This window comes from Capra hircus, chromosome 9 (assembly GCF_001704415.2).
Source record: "Capra hircus breed San Clemente chromosome 9, ASM170441v1, whole genome shotgun sequence".
Taxonomy (NCBI): domain Eukaryota; kingdom Metazoa; phylum Chordata; class Mammalia; order Artiodactyla; family Bovidae; genus Capra; species Capra hircus.
This window is the reverse complement of record NC_030816.1, coordinates 79,365,678-79,382,450: the sequence shown is the minus strand read 5'-3', so window position 1 is coordinate 79,382,450 and position 16,773 is coordinate 79,365,678.

The window sequence follows — 16,773 nt, the reverse complement described above, 5'->3', positions numbered from 1 at the left end:
ACTGAAGCGTCTTAGCATGCATGGATGCACTGGAGAAGGAAACAGAAAACCCACTCCAGTGTTCTTGCCTGGAGAATCCCCGGGACAGAGGAGCCTGGTGGGCTGCCATCTATGGGGTCGCACAGAGTCGGACACGACTGAAGCGACTTAGCAGCAGCAGCAGCATACATTCTCCTAGTTGTAGACATGAGATAGTTTATATTTTAATCCTTTTTTAAAAAAAAAAAAAGCTGCAACAAACTTCTTGTACATATCTTCTCAGATACATGTCTGAGAGTTTCTTTAAGGCAGGTACCTAGCAGAGTTGCTAGGTATAGTGTAAACATATTCTAGATGACCACGTACTACTACTCAATGGCTTTCCAGGGTGGTTTTCACAATTATCAGTTTGGAGGAGTTCCTTTTCCTTAATGCCAACTCAATAGACTCTGGCATTTTAATTTTTGCCAATCAAATGAGCCAGAAAGGGTACTTTATTTCTTCAGTTTGTATTTCTCCAATTATTAATAAAGCTAGATTTCCTTTTATTGGTGTTTTAACCAATTTAATTTCCTCTTCTCATAGCTGTCCAATTTCATGTGTTTAGTTTTCTAGAGAGTTTTCTGTCTCTTTCTTATGGATTTCTAGAATTTCCTATCTTCCTTATATTACAGATATTAATTATATATCATTAAGGAAAGTGAAGTTGCTCAGTCATGTCCAACTCTTTGAGACCCCATGGACTGTAACCTACAGGTTCACCTGTCCATGGGATTTTCTAGGCAAGAGTACTGGAGTGGGTTGCCATTTCCTTCTCCAGGGTACCTTCCCAACTCAGGGATTGAACCCGGGTCTCCTGCATTGCAGGCAGACGCTTTACAATCTGAGCCACCAGGGAAGCCACTATTATATGTAATACCTATATTCAGTTCAGTTCAGTTCAAATCAGTCACTCAGTCGTGTCCGACTCTTTGTGACCTCATGAATCGCAGCACGCCAGGCCTCCATGTCCATTACCATCTCCTGGAGTTCACTCAAACTCACATCCATTGAGTCGGTGATGCCATCCAGCCATCTCATCCTGTCGTCCCCTTTTCCTCCTGCCCCCAATCCCTCCCAGCATCAGGGTCTTTTCCAATGAGATAACTCTTTGCATGAGGTGGCCAAAGTACTGGAGTTTCAGCTTTAGCATCATTCCTTCCAAAGAAACCCCAGGCCTGATCTCCTTTAGAATGGACTAGTTGGATCTCCTTGCAGTCCAAGGGACTCGCAAGAGTCTTCTCCAACACCACAGTTCAAAAGCATCAATTCTTCTGTGCTCAGCTTTCTTCACAGTCCAACTCTCGCATTCATACATGACCATTGGAAAAACCATAGCCTTGACTAGACGGACCTTTGTTTGGCAAGGTAATGTCTCTGCTTTTCAATATGCTATCTAGGTTGGTCATAACTTTTCTTCCAAGAAGTAAGCTTCTTTAAATTTCATGGCTACAGTCACCATCTGCAGTGATTTTGGAGCCCCAAAAATAAAGTCTGACACTGTTTCCACTGTTTCTCCATCTATTTCCCATGAAGTGATGGGACCAGATGCCATGATCTTCATTTTCTGAATGTTGAGCTTTAAGCCAACTTTTTCACTCTCCTCTTTCACTTTCATCAAGAGGCTTTTTAGTTCCTCTTCACTTTCTGCCATAATGATGGTGTCACCTGCATATCTGAGGTTATTGATATTTCTCCCAGCAATCTTGATTCCAGCTTGTGTTTCTTCCAGTCCAGCATTTCTCATGATGTACTCTGCATATAAGTTAAATAAGCAGGGTGACAATATACACCCTTGACGTACTCCTTTTCCCATTTGGAACCAGTCTGTTGTTCCACGTCCAGTTCTAACTGTTGCTTCCTGACCACTACATTTAAGTTTCTCAAGAGGCAGGTTAGGTGGTCTGGTATTCCCATCTCTAGAAGAATTTTCCACAGTTTGTTGTGATCCACACAGTCAAAGGTTTTGGCATAGTCAAGAAAGCAGAAATAGATGTTTTTCTGGAACTCTCTTGCTTTTTCCACGATCCAGCGGATGTTGGCAATTTGATCTCTGGTTCCTTTGCCTTTTCTAAAACCAGCTTGAACATCTGGAAGTTCACAGTTCACATATTGCTGAAGCCTGGCTTGGAGAATTTTGAGCATTACTTTACTAGCATGTGAGATGAGTGCAATTGTGCGGTAGTTTGAGCATTCTTTGGCATTGCCTTTCTTTGGGATTGGAATGAAAACTGACCTTTTCCAGGCCTGTGGCCACTGCTGAGTTTTCCAAATTTGCTGGCATATTGAGTACAGCACTTTCACAGCATCATCTTTCAGGGTTTGAAATAGCTCAACTGGAATTCCATCACCTCCACTAGCTTTGTTCATAGCGATGCTTTCTAAGGCCCACTTGACTTCACATTCCAGGATGTCTGGCTCTAGATGAGTGATCACACCATCGTGATTATCTTGGTCGTGAAGATCTTTTTTGTACAATTCTTCTGTGTATTCTTGCCACCTCTTCTTAATATCTTCTGCTTCTGTTAGGTCCATACCATTTCTGTCCTTTATCAAGCCCATCTTTGCATGAAATGTTCCCTTGGTGTGTTTAATTTTCTTGAAGAGCTCTCTAGTCTTTCCCATTCTGTTGTTTGCCTCTATTTCTTTGCATTGATCACTGAGGAAGGTTGTCTTATCTCTTCTTGCTATTCTTTGGAACTCTGCATTCAGATGCTTATATCTTTCCTTTTCTCCTTTGCTTTTCGCTTCTCTTCTTTTCAAAGCTGTTTGTAAGGCTTCCTCAGACAGCCATTTTGCTTTTTTGCATTTCTTTTCCATGGGGATGGTCTTGATCCCTGTCTCCTGTACAATGTCATGAACCTCAGTCCATAGTTCATCAGGCACTCTATCCGATCTAGTCCCTTAAATCTATTTATCACTTCCACTGTAAAATCATAAGGGATTTGATTTAGGTCATACCTGAATGGTCTAGTGGTTTTCCCTACTTTCTTCAATTTAAGTCTGAATTTGGCAATAAGGAGCTCATGATCTTAGCCACAATCAGCTCCCGGTCTTGTTTTTGATGACTGTATAGAGCTTCTCCATCTTGGGCTGCAAAGAATATAATCAATCCGATTTCGGTGTTGACCGTCTGGTGATGTCCACATGTAGAGTCTTCTCTTGTGTTGTTGGAAGAGGGTGTTTGCTATGACCAGTGTGTCATAGCAAAATTCTACTAGCCTTTGCCCTGCTTCATTCCGTATTCCAAGGCCAAATTTGCCCGTTACTCTGGGTGTTTCTTGACTTCCTACTTTTGCATTCCAGTCCCCTATAATGAAAAGGACATCTTTTTTGGGTGTTAGTTCTACAAAGTCTTGGAGGTCTTCATAGAACCGTTCAACTTCAGCTTCTTCAGCGTTACTGGTTGGGGCATAGGCTTGGATTACTGTGATAGTGAATGGTTTGCCTTGGAAACGAACAGAGATCATTCTGTCATTTTTAGATTGCATCCAAGTACTGCATTTCCGACCCTTTTGTTGACCATGATGGCTACTCCATTTCTTCTAAGGGATTCCTGCCTGCAGTAGTAGATATAATATATATTATATATAATTAATATATGATGTATAATGATAAATATAAACAATAAAATAATATATATATAATATATTATTAATATATGTTAATTTTTTCAGTTTTCACATACCTTTAACTACAGGTTTGTGTTTATTACTGCATTAATTAGAGCTTTAATTGTGATGTGGCCAAATGTATAAATCTCCTTGGTTAAGACATCCTTTTTTTTTATTCTCAGTTGATAAAACTACCACCTGTATTTTCTTCTAATAGTTTCACATTTATGGTTTTCACTTTTAGGCATTTAGTCCACACAGAATTCATTTGTATGTAATATGGTGAGAAAGGGAGTCTATTTTTTCCATACTGAGAGCCATTTATCGCCTTATCACATATTAACAGTCTATTTTCTGCCCACTGAGTTGTAATATCACCTTTCACATAAGTTCCCACATAAGACAAATCTGCCACTAGACTTTATATTCTGTCCTATTCAGCAATTTTTTTCTTATTCAAAAAGCATATCATTTTATATTGCTTTATATTACACCATATTTTAAATTAAGCTTTATATTATCTTGGTATCTTATAGAATAGTTTTCTTTTCTTTGTTTGTGCCTATTACCATTGTTTAATTTTGTTTTTAGAATTATCTTAGATAGTTTTCGAATTCCATGGACTCTACACTCGCAAAGAATCAGACACGACTGAGTGACTTTCACTTCACTTCGCTTGTTTTCAATTTTTCTTTTTCTTCCATTTTAAGCTTTGAATCTTCTTCACAAACTCTAAAAACTTAGTGATGGGATTTTAATTCTAACTGCATTGAATTTCAAAATTTATTTGGTAGGGAAATGGTATCTTCATTATTGTGAGTCTTCTCATTCATGAAAATGATATATTTATTACTGTAATCCTATTTCAATGTTCTGCAACAGAGTAAAATTTCTCCATAACAGTCTAACATATCTTTTGCTAAATTTGTTCCTGGCTACCTCACAAATTTTATTGCCACTGTGAATAGGATTTTAAAATCGATTATATTTTAGAAATAGAAAATCTATGAATTCTCTGTGTTAATTTTTATATACTAACGTTCCTAAAATCTTTTAGTATTAATAGCTATAATATTCTGTCAGCTGGTTCTCTTGGATCACACATGTAGATCATCATCGGCAGTCTGCCTTCTTCTTTACAATTCTGTAAATTGCAGTTTATTTCTTTATAACCTTTTAAAATAAGAATTTATTTATCTGTTTATTTATTATTATTATTATTTTGGGTGGCAGTGCTGAATGGCATGTTCCCTGGCCAGATATCAAACCCATGCCCCTGCTGTGGAAGCCTGGAGTTTTAACCACTGGACCTCCAGGGATGTCCCTATTTCTCTTATTATCTTGTTGGTTAGTTCCATGAGAACAAGGTTGGATGACTATAATGAGCATCCTTGTTTTATAAAGCACATTAATGAAAATTCTTTTAAGTTATGTAAGTGTGAGGATCATTATAACTTTTTCTTAGATGCCCTCCTTTAGCTTAAGAACTCTATTTCATGTTTGTAGCTTAATAAGAGCTTTCATCATAAAGGAATATTGACTTTTATAGAATAATTTTTCTCTAATCATTGAACAGTTATATCGGCTTTAATCTGAATTTATTAATACAGTGAATAATATTTAGAGATGTCTGATCTTTTTTAAAATAATTCTTGAATTCCTTAAATAAACCATAGTTGGTCCTAACAATTTTTTCTATAACCCATATTGTCAATTTTCTAATATTTTACTTAGTATGTTTACGTCATTTCAAAGCAAGATTGAGTTGATTTTGTTGTTTGATTATCAAGATTATACTAGCATAAAATTGCTTTTATAAAAGAGAGAGCATCTGTAAAGTTTCCATAACACTTCCTTCTAAAATTTCTCAGGCATTTGTCTTATCACTGCCCTGGGAAAGGACAGGGTAGGATTTTGACTTTTAATCCATTTCTTTAATAATTATTTTTCTACTCAGTCTTCTGTCTCTCCTTGAGTACATTGCACCAATTATATTTTTCTTGAAAGTCATATGTTTATCTATTTTAGTCAGTCATACTATTCTGTGATACTTTAAATTTTAGTTATTCATACTATTCCTGTTTCTTTTTTTAAACTGTTGTTGGGTTCACTGCTTCAGTTTTATCTTTATTATGTTGTTTTACTTATCTTTTATTAATTCATGCAATTATTTACTATTTTAAGTACTCTCCTATATACCCACTGTTTCCTGAAAATTGGTAGTTAGACCTAGAAACCTGATCATATTCATTACTTTATTTGGCAAAAATACTTCATAATGTTATATACCATGAAGAGATTCATAATGCCTGGTTGAATTTTTTTTTTGATGTTACCAGTTAGTGATAAAAATTGCCTGTGCTATGTGTTAAGTCATTTCAGTTTTGTCCAACTCTTTGTGACACTCTAGCCCACTAGGCTCCTCTGTCCATGGAATTCTCCAGGCAGGGATGCTGGAGTGGGTTGCCATATCCTTCTCCAGGGGATCTTCCTGAACCCATGTCTCTTATGTCTCCTGCTTTTGCAGGCGGGTCTTTACCACTAGCACCACCTGGGAAGTCCTAAAATTGCCTAAATTCACTCAAGTTGAATTTTGAAATGGCTGTTTTAATATTATTATTCCTTTTGTATTCATAAGCTTGAAACCAATCCTCCTAGAGAGAGAAATTTTCTTCATCAATTATTTGGTTACCCCAGGTACAGTTCAAACAGAAAGGATAAGAATGTAAAGATATTTGACTTTTTTCTTTTATTTAAGAGTTTTCAAATGAGTTGGTGCCCCAACCGCTTCAAAAGATGACAAAGGAAGTGCTTCCTTTTAATACCTTCACGAACTCACGCATTTAGATACATTTGATATGCTGTGGTCTTTCTTGGTCTTCAAAGGGTCCCATCTCTGACCTGTGGGAACTTTCTCAATTCGGCTTTTAAGTCACTTTGACATGTAACTTAGAGTCTCTGATAATTCCCTTGATTTCAGGTATGACAAGGTAGTCCAGGCTCTTATAAACTTCCTGTTCCAGAACTTAAGTACTTATCCACGGATTTGTGGCTTCTTTGTTTGGTGAATGGTATTTAGAAACCACAACCTGAACCAAGAGATGTTCATTGCCCATTGCTATTTGGACCCTTCCCACCCTCACAACTGTTTTTGTTTTTTGGTGTGTGTGTGTTCTTGTCTTTTTCTTTTCTTTTCTTTTCTTTTTTTTACTAGCATAGTGAAGAACTGACTCATTGGAAAAGATCCTGATGCTGGGAAAAACTGAGGGCAAGAGAAGAGCGGGGAAGCAGAGGATGAGATGGTTGGGTGGCATCACTGACCCAATGGACCTGAGTTTGAGCAAATTCTGGGAGACAGTGAAGGACAGAAAAGCCTGGTGTGCTGCAGCTCATGGGGTCCCAAAGAGTTGGACATGACTTGGTGACTGGACAAGAAGTAGATAAATCTATCAAGACTTTATACTGAACTTTATATATTTGAACTATTTCTAGTTTAAATCCATAATTATAGAGTTTCTACTTGGCTTCATTGAGCTCATATCTGTATCATTTTTTCCCACATTGAAACCCTTGGTTCTCAATGACTCAAGTATAAATATTCACTTTCTTTATCCTTCAGTGGACACAACAGTCTTACAGTAATATTACCACTAAAAGTATATTTTAGTTCTTTTAGTCTTTACAGATAATACCTCAGATGTAGTTCAATTACTTTTAAAAATAAGCTGGAATAATTTCTCTTTATGTAGCTATTGCTCCTTTATTCCTAATAATTGAGATGGTAACTATCTAATTTAATGCCTATGGATTGTCTTCCTTTGTACAAAACCTTGACTGTATGAGAAATTTCCCTATGAAAGGTTATCTCTCAGTCTTAAGGGAAACCCAAAATTTGAGTTCTACTTTCCATGGAACATTTTTCAGCATCTCTGCCAAGATCCTAAAAGTGTCACTGTTTATGAACCGTTTTTACATTAATTCGTGGCTCCATGTTTTATTGCCTTTCAGCACAAATTCAGGGTTCCACTCTCAAGGCAATTGTTTCCTCCCACAGTAAGGTATGAATTGGTCTTCCAGGATTACAAGCAAAGATCTTTCAGTTCTTATTGACAGAATAGTGATGTCACAGCTTCTTCCTTCGGGAAGGGAGCCTGGATCATCTCTTGGGTGTGCATGGAGCATCTTTCCTGACCTGTAGGTCCTGAGGTGAGTTTCCATACTGGAACCTGTGTCCCACCCATACTTCTTTGCTTACTGTGCCACTTCATTTTGCTACCTGAAGTTTTCTATTTTTATCATAAATTTCTTTGTTAATATTTAGTAGTAGTTTTGGTGACAATTTCTGTGCATTATAAGCAGTCCTGGAGTTCTCTGCTTCTGTGGATGCCACAGCCTTGATCAGAAGTCCCAGAAATTAAACTTGTACAGATACATTCACACAGTCCAGAAAATCCAGGTCAAATCTGGAAGCTTTCTTCATCCAGATATTTTGATATTTATAAACAACTGAATAATTGAATTTTTCACCTGGTTGGTTAAATTCATGTAGGTACACATCCATTTTAATTTGTGGTACTCATTTTAAATGGTTTTTAACCTTTTAATCTATGCTCTGCAATAGTTTGACCTTGATTCACCTTGAGTGACTCAGTGGGGATGCATCTCTCTGAGTGTTTGAGATCATGTAATTTAACTCATGCACTGATGTACTACAGCCTAATAAATGCTATAGATTTGAAAGCTTTCTCTTTGGGTGTACACCCAGCACTGTTTAGGGACACTACATTTTCTAGTTCATCATTTACTCAATTGTTCTGAAGGAGAATTCATTTGCATTGAAGTTATTAGCTTCCTCAAAATCAGCCCCCATCTCTTCTAAAAAGTGTAATTTTTCAAAAGAGAAAGAATCACATGTTTTTAGCACTTTCTTTTCCTATGACTTAAACATATCTTAACATGATTTTTAAAAGATATTTTAAAATTAAATTTATCCCTTGACAATTTGATTTGTAGGCTAAGGAGAGCAAAGTTTTACAAATGGAATACTTTTAAATAAATCATAATTAATTAACTATGCAAATATATCAAATAAATGTGGATACATAGTTAGATGACTAATTACCATTCAGAAAGGTTAGAAATTGTAATCCTATTTTTTTAGCTTGGTTAATATAATATTATAATTGGGGTTGCTTTGATCATGGAGAATGTCAGAGACAATAATTTTTCAAGCTTGGCTGATTTTGAAATCATATGGTTATGAGTATTAGCAGCTTAATATAAAACATGGTGCTGTCCACAAAGTTAAAAGAAAATTATTTTTGTCATAATAAGCTATATTAATTTAATTAGTTGTGCATGCAGTTATATTTTTCATTTGAAAATGAAAGCAGAATGGTTGTCGATAGATCTGTTTCTTAAAAAAGAGAAAAAAGAGTTCTTTGATATTTTAACTCTATAGGAAAACATTTTTGTCTCCTTGGGTTTTACTATTTCATACATCCTAGTTATTTTAAGTGCCAGCTAATTCCTGGATCATTCAGTAAGCGTTCATAGGGCCCCAGTGGTGCATTTAGACTGCCAATCCTTGAGTTAACTGAATGTAGTCTCTCCTGCTGCTGGTGCTGCTGCTAAGTTGTTTCAGTCGTGTCCAACTCTGTGCGACCCCATAGACAGCAGCCCACCAGGCTCCCCCGTCCCTGGGATTCTCCAGGCAAGGATACTGGAGTGGGTTGCCATTTCCTTCTCCAATGCGTGAAAGTGAAGTCGGTCAGTTGTGTCCAGCTCCTAGCAACCCCATGGACTGCAGCCTACCAGGCTCCTCCATCCATGGAATTTTCCAGGCAAGAGTACTGGAGTGGGGTGCCATTGTCTTTTCTGGTAGCCTCTCCTGGCCTACCGCGGTGACCTCCTACTGTGCCTTCTGGCTTTGAGGCTCAGTCCCTCTGATCCATCCTCCACTCTGACACCAAGATTGTCTTCTCGTGAAGCAACCTGGGGCCTGCACTCTGAACCCTGCGTTTCCCACTTTTATAGGGCTAATCATCTATTACAGCTACCCTTCTAAACCCAGCATCCATGGGCCATCCCCAGGTAACAGACTCATTTCTTGGGCTCATACTGTGATGTCAGTCTTGGTTTTGTTTTCACTTCAACTTGTTTCCAAATTTTGAAATGAGATTTTAGTTAAAATTCTAGAAGTCTGAGTTTTCTTCAAAACTTGAAGCGATGTGACAGTGTTGGCCCACGTTCCTTCAGGAGCTGAGCAGCGGCTGCTCCTCTCAGATGAGGTTGGTCACAGCAGGCACCTGGGGCCCCCGCTCACTGAGGTTAGCCACCTGGAACCTGAATCTGTGGTCCTTGAATGCAGGCTCAGATCCACATCTATCACTTTTCCCACAAGGCTGTAGTGGATTAAATTGTGTCTCCCCAAAGGATAGGTCCGCCTGGAATGTCAGAATGTGACTTCATTTGGAATAAGGGTCTTTGCTGGTATAATAAAGGGAAGTATCTGAGATGAGGTTGGGGCTTCCCAGGTGACTCATCAGTAAAGAATCCGCCTGCCTATGCAGGAGAGGTGGGTTGGGAAGATACCCTGGAGGAGGAAACAGCAACCTGCTCCAGTTTTCTTGTCAGGAAAATGCCATGGACAGAGGAACCTGAGAGCTACAGTATATGCAGTCACAAAAGAGTACACAAGGCTGAGCGACTGAGCATGCACACACATCTGAGATGAGATTATCCTGGATAGGATGGGCCTTTTAAATCTGAGGATGGGCTTTCCTCACAGGAGACAGAAAAGGAGGAGACAAAGACACAGAGAGGAGAAGGCCGAGTGAAGGTGGAGGCTGAGGCTGGAATCACGCAGCTCCAAGCTAAGGAGCGAGAAAGGTGTCAGCCACCAGCAGCGTAGGACAACTTTCTGTGGTTTAAACTTCCAACTTGTGGTAGTTGGTTACAGCAGGCCCAGGAAATTAACAAAGCCCCTCTGTGATCTGGGTCTGGCCTAGCTCTCTAGTCTCCACCCCGATACTTGCTTGCTGTTCCCTCACAGCTGTGTGATTTTGTGATTCTGTCTTTGAACTGGCTGCTCCCCTTGCCTAGAAAACTCTTATATCTCTTTCTTCCTGTTGAATTTCAGTTCACTGTTTAAGGCTCAGGTCAGAAGGTAAAGTGGTTCCTTGGAGAACCACTCCTCCTTAGCTGGGAAAATGAACAGATTGCTGCCCCCTAGTGCCAATACTGATCCTTGATCTACCACTCCTTTTAGTACCAGGCTGGACTTCCCTGGTGGCTCAGACGGTAAAGTCTCCGTCTACAATGCAGAAGACCCGAGTTCGAGCCCTGGGTTGGGAGAATCCCCTGGAGAAGGAAATGGCAATCCACTCCAGTACTATTGCCTAGAAAATCCCATGGACAGAGGAGCCTAGCAGGCTGCAGTCTGTGGGGTCGCAAAGAGTCAGACACGACTGAGTAACTTCACTTCACACCTGGCTAAACTATGCCAGGGTAAGAAAGCTTCCATCAGAGGTCTTATTTCAAAGAGGTGAAGGTTTGAGGCATGTGATGGTTAATTTTATGTGTCATTTTATGTAATGGTTAAAATTCACTAAGCTGTGACAAAGCTGGTCAAACTCCAGTCTACATGGTGCTATGAAGGTATTTTTTAAGAGGTACTTAACATTTAAATCACGGAGAAGGCAATGACACCCCACTCCAGTACTCTTGCCCTGAAGATCCCATGGACAGAGGAGCCTGGTAGGCTGCAGTCCATGGGCTCGCAAAGAGTTGGGCCCAACTGAGCGACTTCACTTTCCCTTTTCCCTTTCACGCCTTGGAGAAGGAAATGGCAACCCACTCCAGTATTCTTGCCTGGAGAATCCCAGGGACGGGGGAGCCTAGTGGGCTGCCGTCTATGGGGTCGCACAGAGTCAGACACGACTGAAGCAACTTAGCAGCAGCAGCGACATTTAAATCAGTAGACTTCGAGTAAAGCAGATTACCCTCCACAATGTGGGTGGGCTTCGTCCAATCAGCTGAAAGCATTGAGAGCAAAGGCTGAGGTTTCCCGAAATAGAATAAATTCTCCTCAAGACTGCTGTGTAAAAAATAAGAAACCCTGCCTGGGTGTTCAGTCTGCTCCCCTGACTCCAGACTACAACCCTCTCCTGACTTTCCAGCCCACAGCACAATTGAAAACTTGCCAGTTCCCATAATTGTGTAAGACAATTCCTTAAAATCAATAAATAGCTGGGGTGTGTGTGAGTATTCTATTGGTTCTGTTTCTCTGAAGACTTCTGATTAACACCAGACAGAAAAGAGAAAGAAGAACATTCCAGAAAGCACAAACAAAATCATACAGATATGCTGGTGGAGTCAGGTGTGGCTGGATCATGGGCGTATACTGAGACATGGAAAGAGGCAAAGCTGGAGGGGGAGCTTGGGAACAGCCTCTTAGGGGGGGTCATTTCAGACATATAAGCAGAGTTAGGACTTGTTCTGTCTGCTTTAGAAAAGTAGCTACTTTGGTTGCAGCACTGCGGTGGAAGCAAAATCTTGCAAAAATGCAAGTAAAATATAGTAAAGGCATGTAGTGAGGGACCTGGAATGAAGAGGGGGCAGATTAAGAATCAGAGCCAGAATCAAATGACATGAACTGACAGCTGGTTTGCTGCAGTGTGGTTCCTTGAAATCAGCTCACTTCTTATTCCTCTTGGCACCGAGGACCCAGCACTCCTGGGACACAGCACACGATAACTTATCAAATAAGGGATAAATGGAAGAATATACAGGAGGAGAATGATGAAATATTTAAAGACAGCCCTGGTGCCTCTACATCACAATATCTATTCTTTTTCCTTTCAGCACCTTTTAAAAGCTCTATTTCTCTACTTCTTGCCCATCCTCAAAAATGTGTGTGGTCTAAAAATAATCAGGAACAGTGTGGCTTTAGTTTTGCACAAAATACTTCTTACCCCTTGAGCCTTACCTCTAATCTCCTCTGTTTTTCCTTTCTCCAGTTTTCCTTTGTACTCTTTGGAGCCTGGAATGTATGAGATGATTGCTGAGGAGATTGAGTTTAATGGAGGTAGAATCAAGGTTGGTTGGAAAAACTACTGTGTTAGTAAACTTTAGGGGAAATGGATAGGTGGTCAGGGCCTACCTAAGCAATGTGAAGAGGCAGAAAATTCAGAAGCTATCAAGCCACCATCGGGTATTTTGCAGTCATCTGACAAAACCTTCTAAATAGTCAGAGTGTAACAAAGCAGTTTTGAGAAAATCCATATTGTACTTTGCACCTTCTTGGTCACCTTGACAACAAATCCTCTTTCTTAAGACAATAATATCATACCAAGAAAAGCACTTGCAAATTATGTAAATATTAATTACAGATGCAATATCTATGGCTGAGGTAGCTCCACCTGGGGAAATAGCAGGAAGGTATCTGAAAGTTTGTACTGCTAACACAGGATGGGGTAAGGAGGGAAAATTGGAGTTGGGTTATAAAAAGGATAAAGTACAAAGGAAAGATGGATTTATTCACAACTAGCATCAATCAATCAAATGATGTGCAGTCAGGATACTGTTCTTGCCTGGAGAATCCCAGGGATGGGAGAGCCTGGTGGGCTGCCCTCTAGGGGGTCACACAGAGTCGGACACGACTGAAGTGACTTAGCAGCAGCAGCAGGATACTGGATCCATTGGTCTTACCTCCTGGAAGGGACTTTAAACTGAAAAATGGAATAGTTATAGTAGAGGCTGTAGCCTTGTGGCACCTGCAACTTCAGTTGACAGTGAAATCAGCTGGGATGACTGAGGCCATGGAGAAAGGAGGAGAGCCAGACATCAAAAGTGGCAAGGGACCCGTATACCGCCTTGCAACATACTCTGAAGAGGTCATTGTTCTTACCGAAGATCCATCTTTCAAAAAGCACTCTGACATGGATTCTGAGCAATTATTTTTATTTGGCCACCCCACACGGCCTGTGGAACCTTAGTTCCCTGACCAGGGATCAAACCTGTGCCCCCTGCAGTGAAAGCACAGAGTCTTAACCACTGGACCATCAGGGAAGTCCCTGAGCAACTATCTTGTTTTTTCTACATGACCAAAAGTATTGCTAAAAATATCACAATGGAAAAAAATTTTTTTTTACTTTTAAATTATCTACAAGTAACAAAGCACTTTAGGATACTGTCCTGTTTGGTTGTACTCTTCCCAGGAAAATTTAGGCTTTAAGTATAAACTCTTAAACTTTGACATGAAATTCACACTCTCTCAAGAGCTATGTTATCAGTGAGGTGGGTCAGAGGAGCACTAGATGACTGACCCCATCCTTCCATGTGTCCAAAACACAGCTTAATGGCTGTGATTATTCCGAATAATTTTTTTTTCTTTATTGGCTCAATTAGGCAGACCATTGTAAAATGCATCTAGCTCTGGACACCAATCAGACAGAAGCATCCATGCACATAGGGGAAGTTTTCATCAGTGGTTTAGGAAATGCATCTGTGCATTTGTCTCCAAGGTAACATAGATCCAAGGTAGATCACAGGACTGGGGTTGGGCATGTGCAGCTCAGCCATGATTACCAACTAGGAGATCTTAGGATGTTTTCTGAGTCTCGTTGCCTCCTCCTTTTCCAGAAAGAATGCCTTTACCACCTTCATATGTCTGCAGGATTAAGTATCATAGTGTATGAAATGCCTGGCACCTGGGAAGGTCTCTGGAAATATCCATTCTCGGGGCTTTTGGAGAGTAAATACACCTTCCCTATTAGCACTTCCAGGCTTCCCAGATATCTGGGTTGGGAAGATCCCCTGGAGTGGGAAGTGACACCCCACTCCAATATTACTCCCTGGGAAATCCCTCGGACACGGGAGCCTGGCAGGCCACAGCCCATTGGATCACCGTCCATCGTGTCACAGAGAGCTGGACACAACCGAGCCATTAAGCCAGAGAAGGCGATGGCACCCCACTGCAGTACTCTTGCCTGGAAAATTCCATGGACGGAGGAGCCTAGTGGGCTGCAGTCCATGGGGTCGCGAAGAGTCAGACAGGACTGAGCGACTTCACTTTCACTTTTCACTTTTCACTTTCATGCACTGGAAAAGGAAATAGCAACCACTCTGGTGTTCTTGCCTGGAGAATCCCAGGGACGGCGGAGCCTGGTGGGCTACTGTCTATGGGGTCGCACAGAGTCGGACACAACTGAAGCGACTTAGCAGCAGCAGCATTAGCATTTCCAGGCTGCACTGTCTAGGATCCAGGCTCTTGCAATGAACTCTTTGAAGCTTTTTGCTAATTCTTTCACCTTTCTATACCATAGACTGGAAAGATGCAAAAACCTAAGTGTAATAAGTGATGTAATGGAATAACCAGTGGGCTTGAACACCTGAACTCTAGTTCTGTTTTTCTACTAACCTGCAATATTACTTTAAATTAGTCACTTAAGCTCCTTGTTTCTGTTTTCTCCTTCATAAAATGAGAATATTGCTCTGATTGATCCCTATGAGTCCCCTCAGTTCTTGAGTATTAGGATGTTAAGCAATATTTTGAGTACATGAATTTTGGTTGTGAAATATGATAAAATATCTGTACGCACTACAAAATGATCACCACCACAGTTTAGTTACCTCACAGCTGACTCCCTCCACCCATGCACCCTTCGCCTCTGATAACCACGAATCTGTTCTCTGTATCTGTTTTTGTCCTATTTTGTTTGCTCATTTATTCTTAGATTCCATGTATGAATGAAATCACAGTATTTGTCTTTCTCTGTCTTACTTACTTGACTTAGCCAAATATCTTTAACTTTTATCCATGTTGTCACTAATGTCAGGATTTCATAGTGTATAATTTTCTTACTGTATTGTTGGATCTGATTTGCTAATATTTTGTTGAAGATTTTTGCATGTATATCAAGAAACAGTTCAGTTCGGTCACTCAGTCATGTCCGACTCTTTGCAACTCCATGGACTGCAACATGCCAGGCTTCCCTGTCTATCACCAACTCTTAAAGCTTGCTCAAACTCATGCCCAACGAGTCAGTGATGCCATCCAACCATTTCATCCTCTGTCGTCCCCTTCTTCTCCTGCCTTCAATCTGTCCCAGCATCAGGGTCTTTTCTAATGAGTCAGCTCTGCATCAGGTGGCCAAAGTATTGGAACTTCAGCTTCAACATCAGTCCTTCCAACGAATATTTAGGACTGATTTTCTTTAGGATTGACTGGTTTGATCTCCTTGCAATCCAAGAGACTTTCAAGAGTCTTCTCTAATACCGCAGGTCAAAAAAGCATCAATTCTTCAGCATTCAGCTTTATAGTCCAACTCTCACATCCATACATGACTACTGGAAAAACCACAGTTTTGACTAGACGGACCTCTGTTGGCAAAGTAACATCTCTGCTTTTAAATATGCTGTCTAGGCTGGTCATAGCTTTTTTTTTCAAGGAGCAAGCACCTTTTAATTTCACAGCTGCAGTCATCATCTGCAGTGGTATTGGCCTGTAATTTCTTCTTTCATAATATCCTCATCTGGTTTTGGTATCAGAGTAATGTTGATTTTGTAAAATGTGTCTGAAAGTTTTCTCCCCTCTTCAACATTTTGGAAGAGTTTGATAAGGATAGGTATTAAACTTCAACTATTTTGTAGAATTTGCCAATGAAGTTATTTGGCCCTGGGCTTTTCTTCCTTAGGACATCTTTGATTGCTGTTTCAATCTCCTCACTAGTAACTGCCTATTCAAATTTTCTGTTTCTTCTTGATACAGTCTGGGGAGAGTGTATATCTCTAGGAACTAAGCCATTTCTTTTATTTGCTATACAATTTGTTGGTGTATAATTGTTCTTATAGTCTCTTATGATCCCTTCTACTTCTGCGGGTTCTGCCATAATATCTATTCTTTCATTGCTGACTTTATTTATTTAAGTCTTCTCTCTTTTTTTTCTTAGTCTAGCTAAAGGTTTTTCAATTTCGTTTATCTTTTCAAAGAACAAGCTGTTAGTTTCATTGATCTTTCCTATTGCTTTTTCAGTCTCTATTTCACTCTGATCGTATTTCCTTCCTTACACAAATTTGGGGTTTCATTTATTCTTTGTTTTCTACTTCCTCTTGGTACAAAGTAAAATTTCTTATTTAG